This window comes from Dromiciops gliroides, chromosome 3 (genome assembly GCF_019393635.1).
Source record: "Dromiciops gliroides isolate mDroGli1 chromosome 3, mDroGli1.pri, whole genome shotgun sequence".
Lineage (NCBI taxonomy): Eukaryota > Metazoa > Chordata > Mammalia > Microbiotheria > Microbiotheriidae > Dromiciops > Dromiciops gliroides.
In genome coordinates this window covers 412574305-412580942 of record NC_057863.1, presented here as the reverse complement: position 1 = coordinate 412580942, position 6638 = coordinate 412574305, and positions in this window count along the sequence as shown.

Sequence of the window (6638 nt, the reverse complement as noted above, 5' to 3'; positions counted from 1 at the left end):
GATAATGTATATACAAGAAATTTCCTATTGGACCCACCCTAAATCCTAATTTGTTTTCATTTATTTTATCTCAGCAGTAACTGTGGAGAAATCTTGCACAGGAGGCTGTGATTTTTTCCAAAGCTGTGGTATGATTGTGGCTCCTTTAATACTCCACAGGTTTTTATTTAAAGGAAAACTAGGTTGTCTAGAAAAGTAGTTGGTTAATGACCCCAAGGCAAATGTGAGTGTGTTAAGAAATTCAGCTAAGAGGCAATTATATAAGATACTCTGTCCATGATTAAGGCATTTAACCATTCAGAATCCAGAAATCCTACCTTTTTCTTCCAGGATCATTCTTTCCCTAGGGGATATCACTTAGTTATAGAATAATTAACATAAAAATGTAAACCATGAAAAATGCTTTTGATAATTTGGTTTTATTTTTAAAAGAAAAGTAGCTATTTGTCATATGCCTATATGCCCTTTTTTGCCACTTCATGGATGATTTTTGTTGATTTACAATTTGTGTGTGTGTCTTGTTGTGCAACTACAGTTCTTTTCCTGACAAAAAAAATATTTAATCTACACTGGAAAAATAATAATAATAATTGGCAGTATGCTGTTACTTCTGAAAGCTGGCACACATGCACTACCCCGTCATACTCCATCTAAGTATTAGAGAAAAGAAAAAAAAACACATTAGAGAGCTTTAGTAACCAGAATTGCTATTGAAAAGACACAGCATGAATGAAAATAATGTGAAAAACAACAGTTCCTCCATTCCAGGACTGGAATGAATCAAAATCTGGAGTGTTGCCCTGCCAGTGCCAACCACTGAAATGTATTCACTCTGTGTTTTTGCTGAGCACAAACCACTCAAACAAAAGATGGAAAAACATTTTCATTATGACTTTAAGAATCATGTTTTTTAGAGTATCATGAAAATCACAGAATACAATGAAACAAATCACTCGCAAAATATATGTATCTAAAGATAATGAAACAAAAGTGGGCAATGTATAGGAAAGGAAAAAAAAGTTGATAGTATAAAAATGGAACTACTGAAAAATTAAATTTTATCAGTCAAAAAGTACTGAAAATGTTATTTTTTCTTCTTGATTAGATGAAATATTTTAAAGAATAGAAAAATCCAATCATCGAATATACTAAGCTTATATATTTTTTCAATATTCCCAATGTCCTGAATTACTTCATCTTATAATTTCATTTAGTATTTCTCAGAGAAGCCAATGGACATTTTATACATATCTTTTTATGGTACAAATCCATTTGTAGTCAATATTTTCACATACATTTAATTTTGATCACAGTACTTTGAACAGACCAAATACTTATTAAGGATTATTAAATGAATGAACTAAATATTCTTTAAGGCAACTACCTAAGCTGTATAGAAAATGAAAATGTCATGGTAAAATTAATTTTCTCAACATTGCTTTGACAATATATATCATCTATATTCTAAATCTTGACAGATCTTTACTATCCTTGTGTTATATTCATCCATTACACTATTAAATATAGATAGACAGAAAAATATATAGATCTATATATGATTCCACATTGTAATAGGTATTTTACCTAAGAAAAGATGCAAGTCTTTTCAGTCAGGGCTGGCCCTAGGTAAAATTCTGTAACAGGTGACCTGAGTAGTGCCTCTTTCTTCATCTAATAGATTCCTTTCCTTCTGTCCTGGTATAAATATAGATAGTTACAAAACATCCAATAATTTTCATCTGTCTAACCATGTCCTTAATTTCCTTTGATACCAAATCCATCTTTTATCAACTACTCTGGTACCTTCTTTCATCAACTTATTATATCTAATATTATTGTATGAGTCAATAATATTACTTTATCTCCAAGTAACTTCTCTCCATTAATAGGAATTCTTTATTCTTGTGTCTTAACCATTAAGTTTATCCTTTTTTTTTCCTTTGAGCTTGAAATGTTTGTCAAAAAGAAGAAAAATAATACTGGTTGTGTCTTCTTGTATATGACAAAGCAAGTGAGAGCATTCATCATTTTTATGATATTTATCTATCTTTGTATCTATCTATATCTATCATCTATCTATCACTTATAAATGGCTTTAGTTATAGTAATCTAGGTATAATTTCTAAAAAGAGAAAAATTTCAATCCTCAAGTATGTTGAATCCAATACAATCCATTGTTATAGATCATATAACCCCTATTTCTGACCAGGACATTCAAAAACAAAAAAAAATTTGAATTGAGGTCCACAGACCAAATTAAAAGGATTCCATTCATTTGGATGAATTAAAAGTATTCTTTTGAAAATGTATTTGCATTCTTTTCTACAAATTGTACTTTTTAAAGTATTCAAGAAATATTCTAATAATAGGGCAGAAATTTTAACCAGATTTCCAGAAGGGTTTGTGATATAGGAAGAAAAAGGAACCTTTCTTTAAAATGACTTCCAGTGGTCATTAGCAGATAGTGAGAGAATATAAAAAGACAGAAAAAAAAGCATTGTCTTTACTCAGAAATTACTCAAAACAAATGTCCTAATTAATAGTAGGACAGTACTGTGACTTCTCTACATAAGGTACAAATATTTTTCACTAATTAAATTATGAGAAAACGGTCCATTTTATGTAGATAAAATAACTTTGGCTAAAATTTCCAAATGGCTAAGATTGAAAAACAAAATAAAAATTTGACCTGACTTTAATATATACAAACATATTCCTCCAATTCCTGGTTCTAAGCAAGTTCCATAGAATATGATATATAAGAAGAGAAATCAGTAGTTCTTCTCCATTATCAAAATCCCTGAGGCTCACTAGGTGTCCTTTGATAGTCTTTATGAATTTTATACCCTTCTGTGTCAAATTTATCCATAATTGGAAAGAAACAATTTGTGTTAGTGCAAACTTCTTTCTACATGATACAGGATTGCGTTTCAATCTGAAAGGTATATTACGGATCATCTATTCTGACCCCTTAATTTTACAGGTAAAGAAGTTGAAGACTAGTTAGGTCTTTATCAGAAAAGAAGCAAGTAGCAGATCTAAGATAAAAAAAATTAGTCACTTCATTAATTTTTTTCCCAAAGGTATCATATTATGACCAATGTCATATCAAAAAACACTCTTTGGAAGATCAGGAATCATTCACAAAGCACTTACCACATTAATGATTTATATTAAAAATTTTTAAGTAAATTCTGAGTAAGGGGAAACATATTGCTCTGTTATATTACCAAACATAGATTTATTTGATATCTTTGATGTAACTTTCAACAAGTGCTGCAGGCAATATTAAAAAGAAGATCTTATCAGTTAATATTAACATTATTCCATTTATATATAACTGAAATTTATACTTTGGGAAAAATGCTTAAAACTGCATTATATATCGATATATCTATATCTATCTATATGTCTGTGGATATGTGCACATATATGTACATATGTATAAATATATTTGCATATATGTATATATAAACTTCAATTGATATTATTTCATTATCATTTTTAAAATGTTCAGTCTTCCTATATTTAGTAATATTAAATTTTAAATCATCTTCCTACCTTTCAAGATTCTTATAATCTGGCTCCAGCTAAGCATATTTTTGACTAGTTCTCCCACTGCACTGTTTATACTATTAATTTCTATTCCTAAGATGTCTTACAAATATGTCATGTTTCAATTCTGTGCCTAACTTCTTTTTTTTTAATTATAAAAGTATTTTCTTATTTTCCAGTTATGTGTAGACACAGTTTTCAACATTTGTTTTTATAAGATTTCTAGTTTCAAATTTTTCTCCCTCCCTCCTCTCCCTCCCTCCTCCCCAAGACGGCAAGCAATCTGATATACGTTATATATGTACAATCACACCAAATATATTTCTGCATTAGACTTGCTGTGAAAGAAGAATTAGAGCAAAAAGGAAAAACCTCAAAAAAAGAAAAAAACAACAGCACCAAAAGAAATAGTTTGGTTCAATCTGCATCCATATTCCACTTTTCTTTTTCTTTTTTTCTTTCTTTCTATTTGGGGGGAATTGGAAAGCATTTTCCATCATGAGTCCTTTGGAACTATCTAGGACCATTATATTGCTGAGAAGAATCAAGGCTATCACAGTTGATAAACACATCATGTTGATGATACTGTGTACAATGTTTTCCTGGTTCTGCTCATCTCACTCATCAGTTCATGTAAGTCCTTCCAGGTATCTCTGAACTCCTCCTGCTCATTGTTTCTTACAGGACAATAGAATTCCATTACATTCATATACCACAACTTGTTCAGCCATTCCCCAATTGATGGGCATCCCCTCAATTTCCAATTCCTTGCCACCACAAAAAAGAGTAGCTATAAATATTTTTGTATATGTAGGTCCTTTTCCCTTTTTTATGATCTCTTTGGGAAAAAGACGTAATAGTGGTGTTGCTGGCTCAAAGGGTATGTACAGCTTTATATCCCTTTGGGCATAATTCCAAATTGCTCTTCAGAAAGATTGGATCAGTTCACAGCTCCACCAACAATGCATTTGTGTTCAATTTTTTCCACTGCTTCTCCAAAATTTATTTTTTTATCCTTTTTTTGTCATATTAGCCAATCTGATAGGCATCAGGTGGTACCTCAGAGTTGTTTTAATTTGCATTTCTCTAATCTATAGTGATTTAGAGCATTTTTTCATGTGGAAATAGATAGCTTTGATTTCTTTATCAGAAAATTGCCTGTTCATATCCTTTGACCATTTCTCAGTTGGAAAATGATTGGATTCTTATAAATTTCATTTAGTTCCCAATATATTTTAGAAATGAGGCCTTTATCAGAAGTACTGGCCATAAAAAATTATTTCCCAGCTTTTTGCTTCCCTTCTAATTTGGGGTACATTGCTTCTGTTTGTACAAAAACTTTTTAGTATAATGTAATCAAAATCATCCATTTTGCATTTCATAATATTCTCTATCTCTTGTTTGGTCATAAACTGTTCTCCTTTCCAAAGATCTGAAAGGTAGAGTATTCCTTCCTCTCCTAATTTACCTATGGTATCACCTTTTATGTCTAAATCATGTTCTCATTTTGACCTTATTTTAGTATAAGGTGTAAGATGTTGGTCTATGCCTAATTTCTGCCACCATACTGTCTTCCAATTTTCCCAGCAGTTTTTGTCAAATACTGAGTTCCTATCCCAGAAGCTGGGATCTTTGTGTTGATCAAACAGTAGATTACTAAAGTCATTTACTACTGTGTCTCCTGTGTCTAACCTATTCCATTCATCCTCCACTCTATTTTTTGCCAGTACCAAATAGTTTAGATTACTGCTGCTATATAGTAAAGCTTCATATTTGGTACAGCTAGCCCACCTTCCTGTGCATTTTTTTTAAAATTAGTTCCCTTGATATTCTTGACCTTTTGTTTTTCCAGATGAATTTTGTTATTATTTTTTCTAGCTCTATAAAAAAATTTTTAGGTAGTCTGATTGGTATGGTACTGAATAGGTAAAGAAATTTAGGTAGAATTGTCATTTTTATTATATTAGCTTGGCCTATCCATGAGCAATTAATATTTTTTGAATTATTTACATCTGATTTGATTTGTGTGAAAAACGTTTTGTAATTGTGTTCATAGAGTTCCTGGATTAATCATCCTAAATTCTTTCATGTAGTTCTTCCCTGGAATTATTTCATTTCACCCTTCCTATGAAAATATACTGACAGTTAATAGTCTATACCCCCCCCCAGGAATCTTTCATCTTTCATGAATGATAATTACATATGTGCACATGTAGGCATGTGTATAGATACTTATCCACATATAACTTGGCCTCAGGGGCCTTTGAATTAGCAGTGATTTTAAAATATATTTCTTCTCACAACTTTTGTCACAACAAAAATAATAGTGATTATTAGACATTCCAATAGGAGATATGACAAGTCAACTTAAAATGAAAATGGATATATCTCAATCAATATCAATATTGAAATCGTCACCTTCATCTATCATCTGTCTATCTATCTATCTATCTATCTATCTATCTATCTATCTATCTATCTATCTATCATTTATCATCTATCTGTCTATCTCTCTGAAGGATATATACACTGTGCTATGTACATATTTAAATGTATGCATGCATTCATGCATTTATATATACACACCATAGTGTGAGTACATCACAATATATATAAACAATATATTAATTTTCTACTACTGTTACATGTGTGTATATATAGTACATGTTTACATATATGTATTTATATGCATATATATATAACAACTAGATATAAATGCATATGTCTACTATGTTCTATTATTTGCTAACTTTGTTTGTGTGCTAGGTTGGTTTTGTTGTGCAGACCACTCCCTTATGGTCTGAACTATACCCTGTACTTCTTTATCCTGTATTACCTAGTATAATGATAAGTATACATAATATACGCAATATATTTGCTAATAAATTATGATAAACTCTTTATGTTTAACACTTCACATTAAAGAATATCATTAGTTTTGCTTTATTTTCTATATATATATAGTGTGAGCTAAAGCAGAGGTTTTAAATTTTTAAAAATGGATCCCAACATATATTGACTAAGGAAAACAATTAACATTATCTGTATTTTATGACATTTTTATTTCATTAAACATGTCTCAA